We start from the raw sequence: 27,843 nt of genomic DNA, 5'->3' as shown, positions 1-27,843 counted from the left end.
CCACTTATATACACAAATCTTGAAGTAAAAGCAGTCATAAAACATAGCTGAGTTAAATCTGTTGGCCAGTCTACAGAATATATGTACTTCTTTTTGTACTGTTTTTATAGTTTTTCCCTTTTGCTGTACTAAATATTGCTGTTAAGGAGAGCAGTAATTTTAAATATTTGGAGTAAAATTAGGAATAGTTACATTTAGTAACAGATTTTAAAATAAAGGCCAAAATTGTTAGAGAGTTAAAAAGTAAAATAGTTTGTTTTAAGCTAGCAGAACTATTAAATAGTTTGTAATTTAGTGATTTGGCCAGAGTACAGTTAATGTAGGCAGAGATGGCTGACTTCTGCTGAGGACCTACCCCACTGCCTGTATGGGAATTAGAGTTCCTTCACTTGTCGGTGCGTTGTGGAGGTGTTTCAATGAAATGCTGCAATTCATTTTTAAGGTTTCCAGACTCTGTATCGAAATCTGTCCCTTATTGGTTGGAGTATCTGTTGAGACTGGAAGTTACCTGGCTCAACCTTATGGCTGTGGCTTCTTGTGTAAGGATGCAAGAGGGAATGACGTAAGGATGCTCGCGGTGGTGTGAAACCGTGTTACAAGATGTGGTCCCATAGCAAATGCATTTTTTTGCCTAGCTGTCAGTATTTTAAAGGTCCTTTTGCCTTCTCACCCAAAAGGAGGGTGCTTCCATCTCTCTTATCTTCCTCCTATACCTGGATATTTTAGTACTGGTGTGTTGCTGTGGGGGAGTGGCAGCAACTGTGGCTGCAGGCCATTGAGGCTGCAGCAGAGGTGCTGTTTTCATCACTGTACTCCATCTCTTGTCTTACGATGCAGACAAGCTCAGTATGTTTATCACTTGTCCTGTTTCTGATGGAGTTTTTTTGGGATATGAAGCCTTTAATTTTTTCATAGCCATCATAATCTCTCTTTTTATCCTCCCTTGGCATGTCGGAGTTCAGGAAGGAAGAGTGGATGCCCAGAGGACCTTGTAGTGTGAGTGGTATGTGCATGATTTATGTAGTACCCTACAGAGCTGTGTACTCTTGAGGTGGAGAGTGCAGGTTACCATGACTTACTTGGTTGAGACCCCTTATTCAGGGGAGAGGTGACTGCATATCTTCATGGGGAGATGGTGGGGGAAGAGCAGACAATAGGCTTTCTGTGTTGGTTTCAGCTTGTTTACTGTGGGAATTGTAGCTGAATAGAATCTTTGAAAGCTTTGTTAAGTGAGAGAAGATAAGTGCTCTCATGAAACACTAGTAAGGATGTAACAAAAGACACAAAGGGCCATGTAAAAAAAATGGAGAAATGGGCCATCTCTAATATAAGAGATGCTACTACTAGATTCTGGTAGTGCTTCTAAAGTCATAAATTGATAATGCTATTAGTGTTAGATGCTGGAACTGCTGTTGGTGTCCAACAGCAGGACTGATTTTCCCGCTGGGAGAGAGAGTCCTGCTGTACCTGTGGAGAAAAATGTATTAAAAATATGAAAACCAGTGAATTACGTTGTTGTTTGGAAAATACCGATGTATATTTTACACAATGCCTGCACTATTGCATTTCAAACACCTTCAGATATGTAACCTAGAGCAAATTAGGAGAGCGTATAGTACTGGTTTGTATTAGGCACTCAGATGGTATATAGAAGGGCATAAAAAGGAAGGGAAAGGAAACATACAAAGGATTTGAGGTATTGATAGCTAAAGGATAAATGAGAGCTGGTTTTTTCCGTCAGGGATGGAAACTCAAGTAGGAGAATGCAGAAAGTGTCTTCTCCTTCAGGGAAGAACAAGCTCTGCTTAGTGGTATTGCTTTCTTAAGTAGCAGACCCAGTCATATGTGGGCACCCTCTTAAAACAGGCCACACACAAATGCCAAATGAAAGACAGTACCTGCCTGATAGAGCTTACCCTGCCAATATAATAGAACATATGATAGGCGAGTGCAGGCAGGTGGGGAGGTGCAAGGAGACATTGAAACATTGATCTCTAATCTCTGTATTTACTAATGTACTGGTCCTGCTCTACAAACAAACAGGACCTGTGCTCTTGAGGACCTGGTACTGCTTACAGCAGTTGTTTTCTCTTTGGCGTAGGGAGGGGGTTACTTGGGGAATGTGTCAGACTACTCAAGCTTTTAGGAAAGAGACATAATAAGGAGACTTCTGACAGCCCTGAGACTTAAGTCAGCACCTACCTGTACCAGTGGTACAACTAAGACTTGTATCAATATAATGAACACCTCAGTAAGGCAAGTAGAATTGGAGAGGTGTCATAGGACAACAGGTGAAATAACAGTTTGAGGTCTCTGTACTCTTAGAGAAGTATTACTTCAGTGACTCTGCAAAGGAGTGTGTAACGACTCCCCTGCCGAATCAACTAGCCCTGAAAATGGATGGTGCTGGAGCATCGGGCCCACACCTGGCTGTTGCTGGCAGTGCGAAGCCTGCGGGGGCTAGGCCATGATGAGTAGGAGGGTCGCTGCGGTGAGCCTCAGAGCCTGGGGCGTGGGCCTGTGTGGAGCCGCCGTGGGTGGCGGTAGTAGCAAATATTCAAACAAGCGCTTTGAAGGCCGAAGTGGAGCAGGGTTCCATGTGAACAGCAGTTGAACATGGGTCAATTGCCTAAGCGATAGGCGAGTGCTGTTCCAAAAGGGTGGGCGATGGCCTCCGTTGCCCTTAGCCGATCGAAAGGGAGTTGGGATCAGATCCTTGAATTCGGAGTGGCTGGTTAGCTCAGTTGGTTAGAGTGTGGTGCTAATAACACCAAGGTTGCGGGTTCGATCCCCCTATGGGCTAAGGGATACTTTTAGACCATGGCGAAGCAGGCTGTCCCCCTACAGTCCATGGAAGAGTGACCCACAGGACAGCAGACTTGGAAGACCTGTTGCCCTATGAGTGGACTTCTTTTCCTGCACTGATGCAGGGGGAGGAGGGAGAACATGGAAGGAAGGAGGGGTGGTTGGAAAGTGTGTTTAAGACTGTTTTATTTCTCCCTCTTTAGCTCTTATCCTGTTAGTAATAAATTTTAGTACTATCCTCATGTTGGGTTTTGTTTTGCCTGTGTGACTTCTCCCAGCTCTTTGTGATTTTAGTGAGTGCCTAGAATACGGCCAGGGTCGACCCACGACACTGGACTAATAATTTTTTTGTGGTTATACAACATACTTTAGCTTTAGAGGATTGAAGCAGAGCATTCCACAAACACTGTGATTTTAGTATAGTGTATCCATTTTTTAGTTGAACTTATACTTCTGTCTTGTTCTAAAACGTGTCAAACTTTACAGAAAGTGTCATATATGTCAATAGTTGTGTACTGAAGAAATGCTCTCTGGCTCCCAAAAGAGCAGTCTCTATTAAAACAGGCACCAGGAGGTCACCTCAGGTCATAAACTGTGTGAAAAACATAAAACCATTCTGACTTTTCCAAAAGTTTTTGTATACAAACAAGTAACAAGGTAAGGTATTCAATATATTTGATTCCATTTCAGACTTCTGTAAACAAAAAACCTGCAATCCCAATCTAGTAATCTGATAGTACACAAAAAAACCCTGTCAGCATGCACCATCTTCCCCCCCCGCCCCTCTTCCCCCAATGAGGTACAAAAATCTCAATTTTGTTCATGTTAATATCAGGTAAACTCTGCATTGCGAACCTTACAATGTAGTGTTACGCAAAGAACCAAGTTCATTTTGGGAGATTCTCATATTACAAAAGGGTGAAAATACGGTTGTGTGTTTGACAGCAGATAATCTGGTGACATTTGGGTAACTTTGTTTACCACTCAGGAGGTCAGTGCAAGCAGCTAAGCAGTTGGTTCCATGTACAAATAAGTAGATCCCACTAAATGACAGTGATAGAGTGTTGCAGATTGGACCTCATTTTTCATTTCCTGCTTGTAGAATAGTTCCATTCAAATACCTTCTTTTTTAGGATTTGATGTATTGCAACCCATGTATTTGGAAGTTAAATAATGAATATTTGTGAAAATTAGATATGAGCAAATCAAATGGAGAGCATTTGGAAAATGTAAAATGGTTTTTAGATTCACAGAATTTATCAACTTTTTGGAATTTTTTTTTTACTCCCAAGAATAAGCACTGTATTATGTCCAAGAAACATCAGTTGTGGCAGGGGAGAGGGAGAGTCAAGGGGAGAAGAATAGGTTTATCTGAATAAAAGTTCTGTGCAGATGCTAAAGAAAACGAAAGATGATGTTGCATGGCAGAGTTAATCTGTTTCAGCAAGTATATATACTGTAGATGGAGTAGCAGCTGAATTGCTGTAGAAATTAATTTGCCCTACACAGAATAAGTTGAATAATTTACTAGAATAAACATGCAGGGCCATGATGAGAAGCCATCTATTCAGTGTATCTGTAAAGAGACAAAAAATTAAAGTAGTCTTGTAACATGCTCTTTGCAAGCAGAGAGGGAAGACATAAAAGGATTTCTTTCATGAAAAAATGTGTGTATGACAGGATAGAGAAGCAGAATGGAGAGAAGTCATGCTGCCATCTTGAGCAAGTATGGATACTCAGAAAAATGGACTCGCCAGTTCTGGCATCTGATAATATAAAGGAAGAGTTTTTAGTGTTGCTCCTCATATTGATGGATGTTTCTTTTGTCTAGAGGATGGAACAACTGGAACCTTAAGCAGTTTGTCCCTGGAGCAATGTAGCTGTGTACTGTTCCTAACACAGGACCTGTGGCAGTTGTATGTGGGTTCTTTGTGATGGCCACAAAGCTTGTATGGTTCCTACCAATAATACAGTGGTGGAATATGGTGTTCAGTTAGAATAACATCTAATTTTATTTTCCTTCTCAGCGAAGTAATAGAATGTCCCAGGTCTCCAGCAGAAGCCTGACAGAGAGGGAGCAAACTCCTTGTGTAGGTATATGTGTATCATCTATGGAATGAGGCCTTCACCTGCCATCATGACTGGAGCAGCCTGCTAGTGCATTCTGTGGGACTGGGGAGCAGCAGGAGCAGCCTGACAGAGGAGAGAAAACTGTGATGGCTTTCATCTGGTCTGTATCAGAAGATGCTTATGTCTTTTGCAAAGTATTGAATGATTAATTTCCATTAGGACCAATTGAATCAGTACATTATTAAGGAGATAGAACCCTGATTTCTTTGTTACAGCCTGATGTCACATCAATAAGCACACATGCAACTGTCTCCAGTTTTCTCCAGAACATTATGGAAGTGTTATATTGGGATTGGCTGTGCATGTAAAACATACCCTGTGAGACAAAACGTGTTTGTGGTGTTGGAGAGCTTTCCTGGCAGCTGAATTTGGTGAACTGTATTTATTTGAGGTGGAATGCGTCTTGGGAGATGTTAATCAGGAGTCTCTACACAGCTGTTTGGGCTCTCTTAGTAGCTTCAGAAAAGAGAGATGTGTCCATAGGGCGACTGACCCTCAACCAGTGGTTGAATTTTAATGCACTTGTTAAAATGCATTACTTCTACATGGCTGAAGGTGACATAAAATTCATCTTTGCTGGTATGATGGCAAATAGTTTCATCACAGTGACTAGTAACTGGGCACTCCTGTGCAGGTAAACGTGTTTGCCTTCAGACACTATAACTGGCATATTAGAGATGAGAGCTGATGTTACCAATATTGGACTGCATGCTAAAAGAGTTGGCAGAAATATTCTCTGAAGTTACAGAAAGGTCTTCGTTAATGAACACAGTCTGGTTTTCTGACTTTGTGACGTTTCCTACCATACCAAGTCATTTGAAATTTGGGCTTCCATACAGATAGGTGAAGTAGTTTGTTGTTTGTTGGCAGAAAGGATACTGGGGTATCCAGGTCTTCAAATGCTTGATTTCAGTAAGGTAGCTGTGTACCATTTTCCTTCTGCTTGTTTTGCTATTGAAAGAGGAACAGCCAGATTTCTTCTACTGCTGATGCCTATAAAATTCTGACTCGCAGAACTGCTTCTCTAACCACTGCTGGGAAATGAGTTCAGTGGGGTGGTTGATGGAGCAGCTGCTCCCTGTGCCTTGCCCATCTGAGAAGATTATTCTGCTGTCAGTTGATTTGCCTTAACTGCCTACCCAAAGTTCTTCCACTGTCCTTACATGGATCATCTTCTGGTGAATTTGCGAAGTGTTATACCTTGGATCCATTAGTGAAGCAGACTTTCTTGTGCACACTTAATTTGTTGTGCCCTCATGAGAACAGTTCTGTGCTACCCACGGCTTATGATTAGTCTGGCTTTTGAAGGCTGATTCAGCAGACATATCTCCTATAGTAGTCTCAAGTGCAGCAAGTATTATGCATATCTGTTGTATCAAATTCCATGGAGCTTGTGGGTGGTTTGAAAATAATGTGAGCTAAGCAGTTTTTGAGCACAGCTTGTTTCTGTAGATGAAGGCACAATAGCTTCTACAAAGTGCATATTTTTAATTTTTTTTTGTCATGTACACTAATCAGGAGCTTAGAAGTAGCAAGTTTCAGTGAGAACCACTCTTTCTTTATGATCTGGGTGAAGTGAGAGAACTCAATTTGCAGTGTTCAGGAATTGCTGGAAAACGTGTAAGTAGAAGATTTGTGATGTTTGAAAGACAGTGCCATGACAGAGATGTACAGCAAGTTTTAATAATTTTATATGTGTATAGATCTACACAGGTGTAGTGATTCCACTTTATAGCATTAAGAGCTTAAGATTTGTCTCAGGTTATACTGAACTTCTCAAAAAAGAGCTAGTAGCCCTGGATAGTGAAGAAATACCTTGAAGTGATTTTTTTTTTTAAATTTTAATATGATGGACGATGGCATACTGTTTTCTTTTATGTAAGATCAGTGATTCCACAAAAGGGTGCTTGCATCGTAAGTGTTGTGGTAGATGACTTAAAAGAAAAAAAAGAAAATCTGACTTTCTTTTCTAAGTTCAGGCTTGTAGTTTTAGAAGAGGTATTGCTGCTGTTTAGCACTGTTCTCATCACTAGCGTTTACTGCTGAAAGGAAGCTGTTTATCATGTCCTTTCCTATCTTTTTTTTTTCTTTTTCAAAAAGAAAAGGGAAAGCTTAATGTGGAGACAGCATATTGTTCCCCTCATGTGGAATCTGTGAACAAATAATACCAGGGGCAGGAAGGGCACAACTCACGATAGTATGACAGGGACTTGTCCTGCAGCCTCCCTGTGATCTTAATGCAATGAACAGTAGAGGGGAATGCAGCATGGGTTGTGAATCTTGGTAATTTTTCCTTATTTTACATATCCATTAGCTCCATAGCTGCTGAGTCTTTTGTGGGAGGAGCTAAAGGCAGGCAGTGGTATAGCCTGAGTGGTGTTCCTGAAGGTAGAGGCACACTGCCAGTGCTCAGTTCTGTATACATCTCTGTTGCTGTGTTGTTAAATGCAGTAGTTTGCATGGAACACTTTGTGCTCCTTCAAAGAATCTACACCTAAGAGTACTCAACAATTCCCTGTGTTACCTTTGCATCCGACTGCAGATGTGTCAGCCTTTCTGCTGAAAGCGACAGAATCTGGAGGTAGTAGAGGGCAGAACTGCAAGCTTGCTTATGCTATAATCCAGTTGGTTTGTAATGCTCCTCTATAACCAGCTGATGTTTCTTCTTCGAGCAACAGTCTTTGATGGGTGTTTGACATTTTTGCTTTTGCTGATGCTGACATCTGACACTACCATTGGCCCTTTGATTGCTTTTGCAAAAATCATGGAGTTGCCTCTAATACACAACATTTTTTGTGAATCTGACATATCTTTTTTTTTCCCCCACATATAGGTGACTTGTGAGAAGAGGCTGTTATTTTAGCACAGGGATGGAAGAGGAATTCAGAAGGAATGCCTGTTACAGCAATGTTGTAGGTGCGTCGATGGGCAGTTCTTAAGAGCAGTAGGGCAGCAACTTTTGATAGAACAATAGGTGATAAAGCATATGTTAAAGAGGCAGAACAGCCTGGCCTCTTAGGCTGAGAAAAACAAAAGTTGATATTGGAGGACCATATTTGGGGGATCAGAATTGTCTGTCAGTGACAAATGTCCTGTTAGAGGCATGGCCTGTGTAACATAGGAGCAGCACCATGCCCTATAACATGTACCCTGGTCCTAAAATCAGTTGCCTTTTTGCATACCAAAGGACAATATACTGGCAGAAGAATAAGTTCAGTGTATATAACTGAGGTACCTCCTTAGTTTTGTGAACAGTGTTATTTGATTCAAGAGATGACTGAACTAGCAGAGCAGCAGCTGGCAAGACAGACCAGGAAGGGCTGAACCCTATGTCTGCTTGAAGGAGGGACAAATACTGTTTCAGTGAAAACAGTTCAACCTTTTCCTAGGCATTAGAGACAAAAAGTATAGGTAGAGGTCTTCGTAATCTGAGCAAACAAGTGCTTGGCCATAACATTATATGAGCATAAACATGAAATCTTTGTAGTGATCTCAGCAGCATACTAACCTAGAGCCTTCTAAAAGTGTTCTGTCTTTTGATTACTTTCTATTTTGTTGAAAAAAGATCAGTCCACTCAAGTTTCTTAAGGATCTTCTGCTTTGTAGAGTAAGTTCTTTCTGAACTAAGAAAGGTGTATTGGCAGTGCCTAATTGCTATATTAATTTGGAGGTGATGGTTATTTCCATATTCTGATGAGTCAGACCCTGGTTATCTGAGTCCATCTAGCCCAGATGCCTCAGTTAGCCAAGTGTTAGTACTGATCACAGAGGTCTGACGTGAAAATATGTCTTCAAGTGTTGGTGCACTGGTTATGCTCTTAGCACATAAATCTTTCTGTACATTGGCAGATAAATGAACTTGGTGACCTACTGGGTCTTTTCCATCTCTCTCTTACATGATTGTCCATGTTGAAGCCCTAGAGCATCACCATTGTTGGCTCCTTCTGAGCCAGCTGGCCTCAGGGAAGGAATCTGTCTGTCAGTGACTAGGAGACCTTGCCAACTGGCCATGAGTTGTGTGCTGGCTCAGGAGACCCCTCCTTCATACTTTTATAGCCTCCAGAAATGGGCCTCTCTATTACCTGAACCCGTGATTGTTTGGAGATTGCTGGGCTTTCCAACGACCCAGGGATAATAGCCTTGTGCTTTATGGTGTTCTGCTGCCCTTTAAATTTGAAGTGCAGCGAGAGCAAAGTGTGGCAGTACTTGAAATAGCAGGAAGTGGAGTCAGCCGGGGATCTCTGTGGAGGTCAAAAGCAAGTGGGGTGCAGTCCCAGCATACCATGCTGCTGGACCAGTGTATCCCTTTGCAGCCTTCACAGCAACTTAAATATGTTCTGTCCTATTGCAGCTAAAGGGGAAAGATAACTGTGGCATTACAGCTGGCATTCTGCCTGTGAGATGGATCCCATGTGTGGCGTGAGGCTTTCAAGCAGAGGGAGCACGCGTCTCCCCTGTCATCAGTGCACTGAGATTAAGATAGTGTGCAGCTCATGAGCTGGGAGTGTGAATTACCACTGTATGAATATTTATCCTTTGCTCCTCTGGGCCCAACATAACAATGGCTTCTAGGACATTACTACAGTGGAAGAAGCCGCCTTTGAATCCAAGATACCATCTTTTCTTTTTGGTGTTCCAGGTGTTACAGAGGAAAGGGTAAATGTGTGAAGAGATGAATCTTTTGTAAAAAGGGTGAAGAAAAGAGATAAGTAGGTTATATAAACAAGAGGATAGCAGAAGTAGGAGAACAAACAAATGAAAAATATGTGAAGAAAGTGAAGAGAGAAGCTGATATCTGGAGAAATGGCCATATTCTCAGAAATGACTAGGAGTTTTGGGACACTCCCCCAGTCTCACTTTATTTCTCATGAGGATTAAGCTTCTGGGAGTATAAGCCACTATTGGAAAGGCTCTTCTGGATTCCTGACATACTAGGAGAAACTTCTCATTGTCACTGAAACTGTACAATATTGGGAAATACATATGTGGGTTGCCTGTGTGCTATCCTTATAGGATCCTGAGGGAAGCAAGATGAAGGTGCATTGACAGTAAGGAGCCAGGTGGAATGTGATGTACTTTCAACTTCAAGACCACAGAAGGAAGAGTATTGAGTTTTGAAGTGCCTGGTTGCAAAGGCCTAACAGACAAGTAGCTGTGCAGAGTCAGAATGAAGGTTTATACAGCCTTGTGTGAAGATCTTGGAATCTGATTTACAAATCTGTATTTATTACCCCCCTCCCCTTCCTGTGGTGATGCATAAGATTCCTTCTGTCAACAGGTGCTCTGAGAATATCCTTCTGTGTCTTGCGAGCAACAAAAGCTGTCTGATATGTCTTATATGCCACAATAATATCTAGACTTACTGTGATATGAAGCACTTTTGGATGCTGAGTTCAAGGAAAACCACAAAGTCAGCTTACATCAGGGTATGACTGTGTCTTTGAATAGCTAATTTCTGTGCACCACACTCTGCACTGCCCTGATACCTGGTGATTAAATAGCATTCTTTAAAGTGGCACTAATATTGTGCATCTTCTGGCAGAAGTTCTTAAAATCTACACCGATTGTAGTTGTTCAGTAAAAGGTAAGTATGCCCCTTAGGAGAGCTGCAAGGGAAAACAGCTTATCTGTACGCACCTGAAACTGGAAGAGACAATTCACTGGAACTTAATTGGCTGCATGCTGGAAAGACTAATGATGATTCTGCATTCCATTGGCAAAGAAATGAGGTAGATGGCAAAAAAAGCTCTTATTATAGTGCCTGGGTAGTAGAAATTTATGAGAAGCTTGTTCTGCTTTTGCAACCCGTGATGTCATTTCAAAATCTTGCCTTAAGGATTTTAAGGAAGAAAGCTGCAATACTATATGTAATCTAAAGAAAAGGACACCTGCACCAAATCTGACAATGACTTTGTTTCTATCATGTCACATCCTAACTACTGCAAATGTTGCTATAAAAGAGTAATTTAATCTTATTTGCAGCGTTTTCATAGTAAAAGGGTGTAGAGTGGGAAAAGGAAGGAGAAGCAGCTATTTCATGTTGATATAATACTGCTAGTAGTAGTGTTTGACTAGCCCTGAGCACTGAGCTTAGATTTCATAAGGTTTTTACTATAACCCTAAAATTTGTCATGCGTCATGTCAGCTATTTCAGATCCCATCCACGTGTATGTCATGTAGAATTGTTTTAGGCAGTTATTAAGAACAGATTTCATCTGTCATTTTGTCATGATATTGTTAGTCATTGGTAACTCTTGTGAAATAGTTTTTGTTTTTTACTTTCTTGAATAACTTGGAGACATCCACAAACCTTGATGTTTGACTTCAAAGTAAGGGTCATTTCATCCTTTTCCTGGATCATTTGGTAGTGTGTTGGACAGCAACAGCTATAGATCTAGAATAAGTTTCTGCAGGACTTCACTGTATCTCTCCTTTGAAAAAACTACCTTCTTACTTTTGTTTAACCTTATTTCTGCTGACCACCCCTACTACCCCTCCGCCCAAGACACTTCTAGTCTTCATCCAGAGCAATGTCAATGAGGAAATTTTCTTTGAATTCAAGAAGACTTTTTCACAATGATCACTTGTGCCTGCATGTGCAGCTATTTCTTCAGAGATCTCTAGTGTATGAAGAGCACGTGTCCTTCTACAAAACCTGTTTCGGTCTTTCTGCAAGAAGAGAGGTCATTAGATTGTTGGCAGTAAGGGGCATTCAAAAACTGCAATTTCAATGGCAATTAAAAACTAAGATTAATGAAAAACTAATTGTGAAACTGGATTCTGTACTTTTTTGTTACAAAGCTGTGGCTTTAAGAAACACACCAAATATTGGGGCATTGACAACAGGAACTCTCCATTAATTTCAGATGCTTATTTTAAAATGTTTTAGTTTTTGACTTGGGGAAAACCTGCAGACTTTATTTGAATGCCAAGTCCAAAATTTCAGCACTAAGCTGTTTTCTAGTTGTTCAGCCTCCTGGCAGAAGCAATGGTTACTTTAGTTTACACTTCCCTAGCTTCTGTGTATCTGAGACAATTTTGTCCATAAGAGTGCATTACCAAGAAAGCTCTATACTAGAGGGCACAAAAAGCATAGAACCTTCTGAATCTGATACAGGAGATGATGTTATGTCATCCTCTAGATATATATTTTTTCCTTCCTCCCATAATTCCACACCTGTAAGAGCTACACAGGATTACTTAGGAAGTCTGCGTCCATTCAGTATCTGCTGGGGAAGTGGTACCGTGGTTTCTCCATGTTGTTTTGAAGTTGTTTTGGGGGAACCACTTTATTCAGTCTTGTTCTGTTTCAAAAGACAGGAGGTATCTCCCTCCATTCTCTCTTAAAAGACAGGAGGTATCTCCCTCCATTCTCTCTTAAATGCTAATGATATTAAAAAAAACACAAGCCAACAAAACCAAACCACAACAACAACAAACCAACCAAACAACCAAAACAAAAAACCCCAAACAAACAAGGATTGAAAGATAGATTGTATCTACTTAAAGATGATTTTTTGCTACCTTGCCCTGTTTGTTGAACTACTGACCTGGAAGTCAAAGACCTCAGTAGTCCTTTAAGCTGTCTGTCCCCTGTGGATGGAACAGCAGATACTAGTAGCAATGACTGGCGTGCAGGAGGATTTTTTGTTGAGAAACTACTGTGCAGTGAAAACTAGTCCTATGAAAATGCATTCCATGGTAGCAGAGCAGCAATTAATTCCTGTCTCTCCCCACTGGGAGATGACTAATATTTAGGTTATTGCCAGACTTTTAATAAAAAATAAAAAGCAAACCCATTCCAAGAGACTGAGGTTCTGATGAGCTTTCTCATTAAATGAAATTTTTTATTATTTTACATATTATATATAGGAAGCTGTTTTAATTATTTCGATACCTGCAATTAGAAGCAATGCCATGAGACTACTGTAACGTTTGGAGTGGAGATGTACTCAACATTTCTGGCGTTCCAATGTATTGACATGTGACTGTCCATGCTGTGCATCAAGGCTGTGCTGAGGATAGGTGGCTAACTAGGTGGGCTGAGAAGTCATTATGTAAGCTAACTTGGTTTTGTGTCATTTTGTCAATAGAGGTGTTATAAAAATCAGTAGTAAGCTGTTTGGGAACTGGGTCTTTGCCAAACGAAAAGAATTAACACCTTCATGAATATCAGCAGTAGAAATTGGGTCATCTGAGGAGTTAACCGTGTGCTCAGATTTAGATGATAACTGTAGTTTATTTAATAAGAGAATGTAAGATAATTGTGAAGAAGGCTGTGGGAGTGAGCATGTTTCTTGCAAATATACAAAAAAGATTAATGTAGGTTTTTTAGGGAACATATTGGCTGTCTGCTCCATCTTAAGCATAAGAATGTGCTTTGCTCCTGAAATCATTCGTCTTTTTAGCTTCCTTATTTTATACAACACATCTTTTTGATAACTTGTCTCCTACTCTGGCTGCATCTGAAGTATCCCACTGGCTTGCTCAGCTTTTGAAGAGGCGTATCATCTTGGCTGGTGAAATTGCTTCCTGTTTACAGAGGGCGGTGTTACATCCCAAATCATACCAGGACATACTGAAACTTGGTGTCTTGTTTCAGAAAATTAAATGGGAAATTGGTTGTTCCTTAGAGACTCAAGTCATGGGAATAATCCAGAACAGGAAAAAATCCATGATTTTCCGTAACAGTAGGAGAAAAAAATGGTAAGGTTGTGGTTTGAACTACTGATGCTTTATATCAACAAAAAGCTGCAACAGGAAAGTAGGTTTTATGTATGCAGAAATCTTGGAAAAACTGTTGTGCGCACTGAGTTCTGTTTGTCAGCATTCAGAAGATGATTTCTAGAGAATCAATGGCTAATTTTCAGAGAAGTGGGCTGTGTGGTCCAGCAACTAGAGCAATGACTGACCTTGCTTGAATATTTCACCACTGAACCATTCTGCTTTTCTCTGTTGTAATTTTCTTGTTTCCTTCCTTGTTTATCCATTATCATACTCACCATTGTGAACTGATTTGTGATAATTAGTGTAGAAAAAAAATGTTTTCAGCATTGTTATGTTTTGTGGAAGGCCTGACTGATGTAAGAAGCCCTGAGCAGGTGAGAGAAACATTGAGAAGTTTTAGTGCAAATGTGGATTGTATATTTGTACATCTGCTTTGTACACTCTGTGCCATTCTCTTTGATTATGTTTGAATAGGCAATTCTGTAATTCTTGTAAAGAGGTAGTTAGGAGTATCAGTGTGAGCTTTGGAAACGTTCATGACCTGTAATCACAGATGGTGAGAAAGGGTTTTTCCTCATAAATTCATAGGCATGAAGAAGCCAGACCTTTCCTTCTGAAAGAAGGGATGAACTTTACACAGCTTCACTGTATTTCTTCCTTTCAAGAATATATTTGGCCAGATTTTAAAAGATCTCAGCTCCCATTTGGGCACCTAAATTACATGGCTGGATTTGCAAAAGTGTTTAGCATCCAGCAGCTACTTTTATTCCCACATATGTACCCAAATGGGAGATGAGTTGTTTTGACAGTGTGACCCATTATTTGTCAAGTTGGTTGTGATTAAGACTCAGAGCATTCCAGGAGCAGTCTATTAAAATACTCAGAGAGCAGACAACCTTATGGAGCCATTTATAAAGCCATACTTCTGAACCAATAGAAATGAAATTCTGAAGTTGTGCAACCACATCTTGTAAATGGAGAGGAAAAATGGCTGGTGGTTGTTCGTTTCCTCTGTTCAGAGACTGCAGCTGAAAATGAGAGGAAATTCAGGCAGTTGCAGCCCCAAAAATCCCCCCAACATTGAGCATTCACAGAGCAGGAACCATTAAGGTGTGCAGAATTACCAGCCTGTGTTTGGTAAGCAGGGAGTGTAAATGCAAGGAGCATCCTTCAGGAACAGAGCACAGATAAACAACATACATCTTAAATAATTTGTCCTTTTCTTGGCATCTTGAGAGGAGAATAATCTGAGGAATCCCAGATTTCCGTGGAAGACTCTTAAATACTGAATGAGGATTTGTAGGTAAAGCAAGGAGGTTTACTGGAGGATGAATCAATAATATTGCACAGTGTTGTGGAAATTCTTCATTATGAGAGTGGTGAGGAACTGGAACAAGTTACCCAGAGAAGTTGTGGATGCCCTGTCCCTGGAAGTGTTCAAGCCCCGGATAGATGGGGCCTGGAGCTGTCTTGTTCTAGTGGAAGGTGTCCTTGTTCGTGGCAGACTGCTTGGATGTAGATGACCTTTAAGGTTCCTTCCAAACTAAACCATGCTAAGATTCTGTCTGGTAATCTTTCTTATTTTAAGTTTTCATTTAAAAAGAAATTTTGACCAGTCATTTATCCCTGTCGCCTTGAGACATTAACTTTCTGAAGAACCACCGGAACATCATTTGAATCTCAGTTTATACTCACACTAGGTATTTCCTGCTTTCCTCAGCATGTACAGAAGGCCTAGAGGGGAGCATTACCCTTCTTGTTGGAGCCTAGCAGTGAGGAGGCAGTCACTGATTTCAGGACGGGGCTGCTCCTGGAATGTTACATGCTGTGGACAGGATGGGAGCAGTCGAGGTAATGCTGCTTGGCACCTGGTGACAAGAGCATCTGTTGTCTGAAGAGAAGAGTGAAGTTATAAATTACAACTTCAATAATATGAAGGATTCTTCTTCCTTGCTGCTTTAATGCTCAGCCTCTGCTCCTCAACATAGTGTTTTAGACTTCAAAGTGAAAAGAGTGTTGTCTCTTTACAATGTCTGTATTGGTTTAGCAGACTCAAAACTGTACTGTTGTCAGTTTGAGATCCTAAAGGTGTCGAAGGTATCCTTCATTCAAGAAAATGCAAAATGGTCATAATAAGAACCTTTATGTCTCAATCTTAGAAGTGTAAACAAAAATGTGAAATGTATGTTGCTTCTCAGTGAACTTCTTTTCTTCCTTATCATCAAAGATGTTGTTCAGATGAGATGCCTGGAGATGGAGGGCACCTGCTGCAATTGCTGGGGGGTCTCCTCTGTCCTGTGTCTTATGTTGTCATCTTGCTCAGGGTTAAGAGATTCTGACTGCCTAGTTAACACTTGCCCCTACTTTCTTGAAATCTGTTGTGATGATTGCAAAAGATTTGTCTCTTTTGTGGCTGATCCACTATCCTCAAATTTGTATCAAAAGAACTAAAGGTCTTATGGGTGTGACTAATTCAGACTTCTTTTTTAAATTGGTCTGAATGTGCAGATACCTAGCTGAGTCCCTTTCTCCAGATCTTAGCACTTCTGTTGAGGCACAGCTGTATTGTGAGCACCAGAACTTTCATTTTAGGGAAGTCATTGTTTTTTAGAAACTTTCAGCAAGGTGGCTAAGGTGGACAGCAATCAGAATAAATAATTATTTTGTGGGTGAAACTTGTGCCTAAAGGTAAAGAAAAGAACTGAGCCTTTTCTTTTCCTTTGCTAACCATTATGGGGGGGTTGAAAAGTTGGGAACTTTGAGAAATGTTCTGAATTGTGTGTTTTCAATAAGTTGCATACTGATATCCTAAATTTTAAGTTGTCAGCATTGGGCTTTGCTGCTTAAGTCCATGCTGTGCTTACAGATCCTGTGAATCTGTGCTCTGAACAATCTGTTTTTCTAGGAATTTGCATTTACCCTACCTTCACTCAAATTTTGTGCTACAGAGCTTACATAGGTATTTTAAAATCATGTTAACTGTGGCCCTCCCAAGCACCAGTGCATGTGTATTTATGGTGTGTCTGTTTTATTGGTGTGGACAAAATAGATTAATGTCCTGAGTTATGTCCTCATGGCACAGTGAAATGTGTGCTGACATGTCTGAGCTGGTGCTCCCTTGTGGAGACAGTTTAATTACATCAATGTAGTGATTGCACCAGGTGGATATATAGGATTTTACAGTTTAGAATTAGCCTGATTGTCTCTGCAGAGGGTGGTGCGGTGTTGTAGACGTAGAACTAAGGCTGGTAGAGCTAGGAATTAAATCTGAATCTCTTGGATTTCAGGCCAGTGTCCAAATTAGTGTGGTGGGATTTTTGGTTTGTTTGTTTCTTTTAACACTTTTTGACTCCTACAGTAGCAGCCAGAAGATTCATTCGTTGTCAGAGTTCATCTAATTAAGGCCTTTCCAGGCACTTCAGTGTTGCCCTATTAACCTTCACAATCAGTGGAAAGATTCAGCTTCTCACATTTTTTACCAGAAGTGGATTGGATTCTTACTGAAATACAGTGCCCTTTCTGAGTGGTTGCAGTTACAGATAGTAGTAGAGTTGGGGGAAGCAGTAGTGAGGAATTTTCAGAATAGTACACGGTGAAATATGTTAAAGAGTGTGTACAATATGAGGGGCTATTGTCTCTCTTGAAGGGATATGCGAGGTGATCATGTCAACATCTGTACAACATATGTTGTCTAAAAATTGAGTCAGCATATTGGACTTTTCCAGTGCAGCATGACTATTCAAGGCATATATTTTTTAGATCATTATAAAGCTGCCTGGTAGGATAACATAGGAGAGGGGGAGAAATCCATGTGTGCAAACTAGCTTTGTAACAGTGTGAGTGTTTATGGCAAGATTGCATCACTTACTTACTAGCTATGGAACTGCTGCGAGCGTCATACCATACCTAAGCTATAATATATAGTTTAAAGTCACTACTGATCATTATTTGGTAGTTAATGCCCGAGGAAACTATATATTATTCCTACTATGAATTATTTCTTTACTGGTTTTGCTTTCCTGTTTTACTGAATATCTGCTGACAACATCCCGAGTCCTTTCAAAGCTGGATTACAGTGGTTGACACAGAGGACAGTTTTATGGCTTTGTTGTATACGTGTATGTTTTAGGAGAGTGCACACATACCTACTGCATTATTTATGTGTGTGTTGCAAAAAAAATTCAAGGATAATAGAAATTCTGCATTATGCCACAACTCGTACTACTGATGCACTTTTTGGAAGTATCTTAAGATAGTTAAACTAATTTTTTTATTTTCTCTTTTTAGCAGTTGGGTATTTGTGATTCTCAGTGATAGTCATATCATATAGCTGGGGTTGTTCAACTTAGAGAAAAGAATGCTCTGGGGAGGCATCTTCCAGTGCCTAAAGAGGTGCTACAAGAAATCCATAGAGGGACTTTTTACAAGAGCATGTAGTGATAGGACAGGGGTAGGGGCTTCAAACTGCAAGAGAGTAGGTTTAGATTAGATCTAAGGAAGAAATTCTTTACAGTGAAGATGCTGAGACTGTGGAACAGATTGCCTAGAGAAGGTATGGATGCCCCATCCCAGGAAGTGTTTAAGGCCAGACTGGATGGGGCTTTGAGCAACTTGGTCTAGTGGAAGGTGCCCCTGCCCACGGCAGGAGGTTTAGAACTAGATGATCTACAAGGTCCCTCCCAGCCGTTCTATGATATGAAATGTGCACAGTCTCAAAAGATCTATATAAAAGTAAAGCATTTTAAGCCTGCTATTTAACGTTTGTAGTTCTATTACTCTTTTTTCCTAAATGTTGTACATTTAATTTTATCAGATTTTCAAAATTTATTTCTGGAAGTTACTTATCTCTGTTGTACAGTTTTGAAACCTCAAGCAATATCATGTGTTGAAATGTGGCTGTTTATTATATATTCTGATTTTCTGTGTGAAAGGATTACTCACAAGAAAGAGATAAGGAAAAAATGGAAGAACATAATGATTTGCTTCCAGATGTGAATTCTTTTTCCCCTCAAGGTATACGTGTGAAATGACAGATACTCAACTGAACAGTGGATAAAAAGGTCTTAATATTAAAAACAAAATGTGACAGGAAATACACCTTACAAGCATAGTCTCTTGGATATTCATCCTTGCTTTCACTTGCCACCCTGAATTAATATTTTAACTTAATAAGATCTACAAGAGTTGTGTAGTTGGTTTTCATTTGTTTTCGTGTACTGCAGTGCTGCTGTATAGAAAGCTATATTAATGTTTATAACAGGCATTTTTGTTAAGAACTCCTGTAGAATGTAAATCTAAATTAATTATTGCCCTTGTTGCAAGTGTAGTGATAAACTATCCTAGATTAACAGTAAACCATCCTGTTTGTTTATTTATCTGCTAGACAATTGATAACTATGGCCAGGTTGCTCTGTGTGTGTGTGAAATAAAAAACCGAAGTCCAAACACATACTCAGCTTTATTATTAAGTAAAGGACAGTGGGAGACTAAGATGAACTACAGCATATAAAAGGCTTTGCTCCTACTACAAAAGAAGAGCAATTTTATGATGTTTATCGGTAGGTCCAGCTATTTCATAATAGCCCCAGCTAGCCATTGTACACATAATTATGATATATATCTCATAATCTCTATTACCATAACATATTTTTCTTCTACAAGAGAAATTAGATGCATAGTGCTCCGTGGCTCATGATTTTGCCATCTTAAAGAGACGCTTAGTATTTGAGTGATAGTTGAATCACCTATTTTATACTTAAGTACATAATCCCAAGAAGGTTTAAATCAATGTGTTAATTGGTAAGTGATACTGTAATTATATGTATAATCATGGAAATTTTGGATCCAGATTATTTACTTGCTCTCAGGAAATTAATCTACAGAGGTCATATATTAGATTGCTTGTTTATTAAGTGGAACCCCTGTAGTTACAAAGTACTGATTGGCTATAAGCTGAATGAAGCATTCTTACAGCTGTATTCAGCAGGTGTCAACAGTTCAAATCTTTGAGTGCGTATTGATCCAGATTCAAACAGTTCATTAATCTAAGCACACATTATATAGATTTTTCAATGCAATTTTGAAAGAGTTGAAAAATCGTATTGAATGATGAGAGATGATACTCAAATTATGTTTTTATGGCAAATATCCCTTGTGCTTGTGACATACTGAAATGGGGTTGGATGCTAAAACTGACACTGTGTCTTGATTTTTATTTTCAGATGTACTTTTCTGGCTTGAGAGTAGCTTCAGTGGGTAAAGTAGTCTTTGCCTGCTGGCAGTGCAGACCATCTGTTTTTCTAGCATCGCTTTTGTCACATACAGCCCCTGCTTCCTTTTAATTTGCTTGGACAGAAATAGCGTTGGTACCGCTTAAGAATCCTAGAGACATCCAGGTATTTCTTGTGTTATTTGTTGTCCAGGGTCTTTTCTTCTCTTGATCTGTTTCTTCTTTTGGAATCCTCTGGCAAGGCCATTTAGCACAGGTTTAAAAATGGGATGGCTACAATGAAATCATCTAACTGCTTAAACCTCTAAAGCTAAAGCATGTGCTTAGGTGCTTTGTTGTTTCATGGGGAAAAATGCCATGGAGAGCATGCTAGGAGAAGCATTCAAAGGTATTTGACTAGATTTTTCCATCATCCACAATGTTGTACCTGAGAACAGAAATCAGTTTGTCATTCAGATTACTTGTCAAATACTATTTTCTCACATATGAGGTTAGTAGGAGAAATAATGTTCGGTTTCGTGATGAATTCTGACTCAGCTTTATCAGTTGGTGCATCTATAGGCTTTTAGTTTGGCAGTTGTAAGATTCCACTCACTTTCTCTTCTCTGCTAATTGCTAGTATCTTTGTTGATGTAGAGAACAAAGAAACAAAAAGAAGAGATGTTTCTGCTGTTATTAGTGAGACAAAAGAGGGGGAAACGTTCAATTTTAAGGGGAAAAAATGCAGTATATAGAAACAGATCAAGGTTTTCAGGAGTTATTATATTTTCTCATTACTGTAATGATAAAGCTAAAGATATACTTCAGTCTTGCTGACCAATTTTGATTAGATTGCTGTAATACCTAGTACCATGTATTAGGATAGCAGGAATGCCTACTTAATCATTTATAAATGATAAGAGGTTTTTATTCTTTTTCTTACTTCTTGCGGTTTTCAATTTTTTTTTTGGCAATATTATAGAAGTTATGATACCTCTCTCAGACACTTGTAATTCATATAATACGAATTGCAAAGCTGCAAAGAGGGTAACAATTGTGCAATAGAGTGTTATAGATCTGATGCAATAAAGATACTGTGCAAAATCTGACCCAATTATCTTGAGGTTTATGCTCCTTTTATGCTGGTTATGCTGTTATTTCCTGGTGCTAATAACTAACTTTACAGTAGTTTAATTTCATAGAGTACAACTTGTATTGTACAACTTGCATATCTAATAAAAATGCAAAATTACTATAAAGTTTATAAAATAATGGATAGGAATTTTTCAGAAGAGTTGACATGCCTGTCAAGATAATGCTGATAGAATTTCATATGTCTGCAGTAGGACACAAAATTAATTACCAAAGAATCTGACATTGTTAGTCCTTTTTATTCAGTTATGTGATAGCTTCAGTGCTCTGGAAAAAAAATAATCAAAGCAGAATTTAAAACTGTTCTCAGAATGACAGGTTTTCATCTAGAAATGTTAATGTATGTTAAACTTTAATTAAAAAGAGTGCATATCATATCTTAACCTTTTTTTAATATAGCATAATTATGTATGGTACAGATCCTATTCCAAGGTATTTTATTTTGTTGAAAGACTCTATTTTAATGTAAAGGATTTCTACTTTTCAGCAAATTATTGTCGTCTTGTAATTTTGTAGAGCTGAGCGTACACACAATGGTGCAATCTGCAGTCTTCCATAAAGTCCAAGGGTGTAATTCAGTCACAAAGGTTGGTGACATTTCCAACAAGAAATATAGATTGAGCACTTCATACAAATATAAAATACCAAAGTTCCTTTGTAACCTTTGTGTTTTTAAAGATATTTTGTCCAGATACCCCTACACTGCTGAAAGATGGATGCCTGTAAATTGCAGAGTTCCAAGACCTGTTTTTGCATCAGGCTGCCTTTCCTGTGCCGCTCCTGATTCCTGCGGATGTTTGCATCTAGATAACGTCTCCTTTCTCTGTCTTTCACCCCGAACTGAGGCACACAGGATGTCACAAGCAGAAGTGGCTTGGGGCCATGTGGTGTGCTGGAGGAGAGGCACTTGGTGGCCAGGTGTGCTGTGTCCCTGCACAGCTGGGGAGCGGAGCCCGCAGAGGCACCGGGCACTAGATGTCACTGTTCTTCCACGGTGGAACGGCCGCCTGTGCATTTTTTGGGCTGTGAGTGTGAAGTAGCTGTAGGTGGCAAAGGTTTGTAAATTTAGTTTGTATAGTGCCACTTCAGATCATACAGTCATGAACTTTGAGGCAAACAGCAGCTGGATTACTAAGCACTTTCTCATGTCATTTAAACATTGAGCATATAGTTGAGAGAGTGGCACCATCAAGCCATTTTTAGCTGGATTGGTGTAAGCCAACTGTGGTCTGCTATTTTTGAACCACCAAAACCTTAAAACCCAGGAAAGAAAACAGATTACTCATCTCCATTTTATTTATCAGCAAAGGAATGCCTTTATTTTGTAGCTCACTGAAAGAACTGAATGCGAACGTTACTAGAACTTCATAGATGAAGGTTGCTGAGGAAGTGTATGCTGTAGTTTGTCTGTTTAGTCATTGAAGCTCTCTCCCTTTACTGCCCAAAGTAAGCAGTAAAGGGCCAACACTTGCAATATGCTTTTATGCCTGCATTTAGACCAGAATTTATTTGAGAAGTACCAGTGACAAAAGTGAGTGCAGAAGTTGGCCATTAGTGCTGCATATGTTAGATTAAGAGTTTAAGAATAGCTTCAGTAACTTCCAAAACCCTGTGTTTTTGTGGATGCCTCTCCATCTGTATATTTAGAAGGTATTTTCTCTAGGTCTGTCCTTCCTTCCATCAGGAGGGGATTTCTGCTAGGAGGGAGTTCTTCTATCTGGAAATAAAAAATATAGCTCTTAACATCCAGTAGCTGAAGTTAGAAAACTGTAACTACTTGTGCTGTATTTTTACATATCAGTTTATTGTCAAATCTAATTACTTCATCATATAGCAACTCTTGTGTCAGCTGACATCTTTAAATCAAGTCAGAATGTTTTTCTAAAAGACACTTATAACAAGTAGCTTAGAAGGTACGGGTTTTGTGCAGGAATTAATAGGTCAATTTTTGCAGACTATTACGTGAGACCTAAGGCTTTATATCAGTCTTACTCCTTTACCTCCTGATAATCTTAGGTGGTGTGCTGGTGTGTGACCTTTTTACTTTTCCTATGCTTCTGAGTAGAAGTCTCAGGTAGTATTCTGGTAGGATAGAAGACTGAAAATGATTTGTCTAATGTGGCTAAAATTTCAATCATATTTGTGATGTTTGTTTTCAGAAAAGTAATACTCTATAAAGAGAACCAAGTTTCTTATTTATTGTCCCAGTGACTAGTGTACAACAGCTACTTCAATTACAAGAATAATTTTTATTTTTGAATTTGGCAAATAAAACTTAGGCTTATTCTTTTTAACATTTCATCCCGGTTATTAAGGTGGTTGAGCAAACAGATCCATCCATTCAACCCATTTTGGGCTTGCATAGAGGTAACTGAGTTTGTTTAGCAAGCAGTTCTGATGATGACCTAAAAGGTGCAACTAATTGAATTCTCTTAGCTAGGTCAGCTTTTCAGAGCTCAGAGGAGCAAAAGGCATTTCATCATTAACATCACAGACAGGACTGGATAGTCACAGGATTGTGGTAGTCATGTTAGTCCTGTGTAGAGCTGCATCTTCAAGTAGTAAAGGATTCAACTTAGTTAATTAAAAGTGCAGGGTAGGCAGCTCAGCAGGTCTCCATTTGGCAGCTAATGGATTACTAAGGGGATCCCTTTGCAAACTAAAAGGGGGGTTGCTTTCACCACAGACAGATTTAGAAATGAAAGTATTATGTTGTATCCAATTAAATCACCTCAACACACCCGCTTTAAGTTTAAATCACCTCAACACACCCGCTTTAAGTTAAGCCTCTAAGGTACTACTATGTTACAAATTGTATATATGGAGACTATCCATCAACCACTGAATTTTGGCCCACTAGGCGTTGGATTGGCCTGTCGTGCTTGCTGCTGACACTCTGTTAGAGGAAGAATGGATTCAATGTGAAAACTAAATACTGTAATAAGAGAAACTGGAAATTAGTTAGGCCTGTTCTCAGAGGATGTGTAGAGAAACAACTTCTGTAGTATGGATGAGATTTAAACTCAAAAGTGATTGTGGTGTGGCCACCCATGTTGCTGTTCCACTGGTAATGTCAGCTGCTGTCCTGCATGATCAGGGGATGCCCATTCTGTGGGCTGCACTACTAAAATCTGCACATGGCTGATCAGGATCCATAAGATGCCTATCAGTGGAACCAGCAAAATTGGCCTCATCAGTCTTGCCCAGCCTTGTTTCCCTCCACAGCCAGGGGTGTTGGTTGCTCAGTGGCCCGTGCAGCAGCACAGAGCTCCGTACCAGTCACAGGTGAAATGCTTACGGTGCCCATAACTTGGAAGCCGCAGATAAGCTGCTGCTCTTACACAGTCATGCTTTATCTGGAAAGGGCATCATGTATATCCTTTTGCAAGATGTTACAGTTTAATGACCTGATTCTTTCTCTCATCCCTCTAGACAACTGTAGGTTTGGGGCAATATTAGAAGCAAAGAATGGGTTTTGTATGCCTTGGATCTCAGTTTTGGGCCCCAGCTTCCAAGCCTGGTGAAGAGCAGACTTCAGCTTAATAGGGTCAGAGCTGTTAAAATTTTCTGCCCTGTCTCTGTAAATAGACAAGTTTTGTTGCAGGTATTTTAAGTAGTGTAAGTCAGGGTAGGGTTGTTAAAGGAGCATTGATCCTGTAAAAGCTTTTCTTTTCATTTATGGCTGGACTTTGAAAAAGTAGAAAGGAATATCTATGTGGATTCCTCCAGCCTGTAATGGACTTCTTAGGAATCAGCAAATTCTGGCTTCTCACGTCTTCCACATGAGCAAGTCCTGCTCCCTGTTTCCTGACTGACCTGAGTTTAGCTGTGACACGTGGCACTTCCTCTCTTGCACAAAGGGGTTTTTCCCCATTCAGAGACCTATGGGTCAGAAGGAAAGAAAGAGGAGTGTTGTGTTCCAAGCATGGGGAATAAAATACTGCTGATACTTATATGTTGCAAGAGTGGCTAGGAACTACTGAGCTGTGAGATAGCAATCGAGGGACCAACTTCACTCAAACACTTGCTTTTTATTTAACATTTATTTAAATAGCGAAACTCTTTGATTGTTAAATGAGCATTAAAGCAGGCTGAAAACTGGTTTACAGTCTCTGGAAAGCAGCCACACATCATCAGTGTCATAAATTACGTCCTTTTTTACCAAGATATTGGCTGCCAGCTGAAAGGTTAGAAAGAACTTATTTTCAAATGCAATTTGCAGTTTATCCATGGAGAGAAATGAGCAAAATGGATGCAGCTGTTTTTTAGATTAAACCCACAGAGTTGTCAGGCTTGGAGTTCCCAGAGAAGTGCAGTGCGTTCGGTGTTATCCCTACACAACAGGAAACTCCACCTCTTTGTGGCATCCGAGAGTTAGAGGTGGAGGGACATGGGCCTTTAGTGGCAGAGAACCCAGGTTGTCATAATGACAAATCCCCAGATGAAAGCAGTGGCATAACTCAGGACATCAATTCAGCAGTAAAGTGATGTGTTTAGATGATGCAAACACAGTTAGATGATGTAAGAAAAGGTGGAGCATAGTTTTTAAAGACATTTTTAGTGCTGATGAGCAACATAAAATTTTATTTGTCTGGTTAAGGTGTGCTATCTCACTACAATCTTTGAGGAAATTTCGTGTTTTAAGAAAAGGCACCATCTGTTTTGGAAACTGTTGTGCCTCACGCGAGTACCAAAGATATGACTATCTGAAGAGCTCCCATGAATTGCAGAAGTTATGGCATTTTTTCAATATATTTTGTGTTTGGTTTGTTTCAATGCAGTTTGTACATTTCTGTAAGTCAGTTTGTCAGGGAAAACTGTAACGTAGGAGAGTAAATCTTGAATTAATAGATCCTGTGACTTAGCATTCGTGTCAGGTTACCTAAAGTTATTTTAAAATTATATATAAAATGATTTTTAAAAACAGTGAGCCCCCTAGGTTGTTTAATTTTCAAATCCATCACTCAAGCTGAGACGGTTTACAGTGCATGTGACATAGCAGAAGAAGGAATACTGTACGTGTGAAGCATAAGGACAAAGATTACTGAGGAAACACTAGAGTCAGATATAGGTGGGAATCGCTTTGTGCATAGGAGGTGTTATTTATTTACAATATAACTCCCTTTGATTTGACAGTGAGACTGGGTCTTACATCCAGAACTCAAGTTGAGGCTGAAATACAATCTACGTGGCATAGATGCATGTTGTGGGTTTGTTTGGTGGTTTGGGTTTTTGGTTTGTGGGTTTTTTTGGGGTTTTTTTGTTTGTTTGTTTGGTTTTTTGTTTTGTTTTGTTTTTTCTTGTTTTGTGTTTTTTTTTGTTTTGGTTTGGTTTGGTTTTTTTGGTCACACAACTGCATCATTAGTGACATTTTATGTGTAGGACTGCAGCAGTCGCTTACTTCATAAAATGCCTTCTTCTGGCATCTGCCTTTTTAATGTTCAAGGAAAACTCAGGCAATGTCTGCTATTTTGATGTTTTGTGACTTGGGAACAGAGCTTATTGTATAAAAACAGCAAGCAGAAACTGAAGCCTTGCAGTGAGAATGTGCAGTTCAAGTCCAGTTGCATGAATCATTGTTCAATTTTTTTTATAGGGTCACTTACTGCTGCAGATTTTTAAATGGAAAATACAAAATCGTACAGTCACTCCTGTATAATTTCCCTGCATGTTAGTGGCGTATTCCTTGTGCTCAGGAAATCAATGCCAGTGATGTAATGGGAGTTTCTACATCATAGTGGTATGTCATTCACACGAAGAGAGCATCGTGGGAGCTTGTGAGATTGATGTCCTCTCTAAGAATAGCACTGATTATAGAACAGATTTTCCCATATACAGAGCCATTTTTAATTCACTGCCTACTGCAGCTGCCAGCCTGCGGAGATAATTCCTTCTAGCAGAATAGCTCTAGATTATTATAGGGAAATCAAATTTGCATAAAAGCATTTTATCTCTCCCCTTTTTTTTCATGTCAAAGTTACCAAACATTCACTGTCAGTTACTTTTTTGCATGTAGGAAGAACTTTGTTAGAATTACATCTTAAGTGAATTTTGTTAAGATCTTTCTGACTCTTTGTTGTTTTATGTAGTTCAAAATAAATACTAAGCAGCTACAAAGAAGTGTTGTTAGGGAACAAACAAGGTTTTTAGAACACTGAAAATTAAGAGCTGTTTTGCACACCTTGAAGAGCCCAAGCAGCCTTGTTCACATCTACTTAATGTAGATCCCTGTGGCCTGGGCAGATCTTGCAGGATGGGTTTGAAAGTGTGGTGTAGCCAGCCATTGCTTAGTGTGCTGTGCAAATCTTAGTGGGTATTGTGATTTACTGATGAGGAAACTGAGGCACAGATAAGTTAAATGACTTGCTTGGGGTTACAAACTTAGAGCAGAATAGACTTGCAGTCTCCTGAACTGCAAGTGGTTGCCTACACAGTTGGACTGTTCCCTACGTGCTTGTATTCTTCTAATTCAAACATATCTTTGAGGTTCAACTGCAAAAGCAAGTTTTTGGGTTTTGGGCTGATATTTTTAATTCACTTTTATAATTAACCATAGCTAAGTACTGGGTATTTTAGAATCTGTATATAAGCCATTTTTTCAAAGGCTGAGGGAAATATTGTAGTGAGGTCTTAGGGTGGAGAAAGAAATTTTCCTCCCATTTTGAAATCTAAGGTTGAAATTCTGTTTGTCTATTTGTCTTTGCTTCAACCTTGTTCCCAGGTACATGGAGTACCATTTAAAAGTATTAATGTAGTTTGTCTCCTCCTCTGTTAAAATTTCTAGTGTGACTTGTAGAATTCTAAAACTGTACTGCTAAATA

At 39.5% G+C, this 27,843-nt stretch overlaps 1 protein-coding gene, 1 long non-coding RNA gene and 1 other non-coding gene across 3 annotated transcripts in view; all 3 read left to right on the top strand.

Annotated features, from left to right (window-relative positions):
- Positions 1-27,843, top strand: part of PPARGC1A (PPARG coactivator 1 alpha) — a 369,787-nt gene that overhangs the window by 18,570 nt on the left and 323,374 nt on the right. The gene's annotated exons all lie outside the window — the stretch shown is intronic.
- Positions 2,539-26,792, top strand: LOC116785529. Its single transcript, XR_004356575.1, has 3 exons — positions 2,539-2,620; positions 14,162-14,171; positions 26,782-26,792. It is a non-coding gene; the product is annotated as an uncharacterized LOC116785529 (long non-coding RNA).
- Positions 2,730-2,803, top strand: TRNAI-AAU. Its single transcript has one exon. It is a non-coding gene; the product is annotated as a tRNA-Ile (tRNA).

Source organism: Chiroxiphia lanceolata, chromosome 4 (assembly GCF_009829145.1).
Source record: "Chiroxiphia lanceolata isolate bChiLan1 chromosome 4, bChiLan1.pri, whole genome shotgun sequence".
NCBI classification, from domain to species: Eukaryota; Metazoa; Chordata; class Aves; order Passeriformes; family Pipridae; genus Chiroxiphia; species Chiroxiphia lanceolata.
The sequence above is the reverse complement of the archived record's forward strand: the minus strand, read 5'-3'. Positions and strand labels throughout refer to the sequence as shown.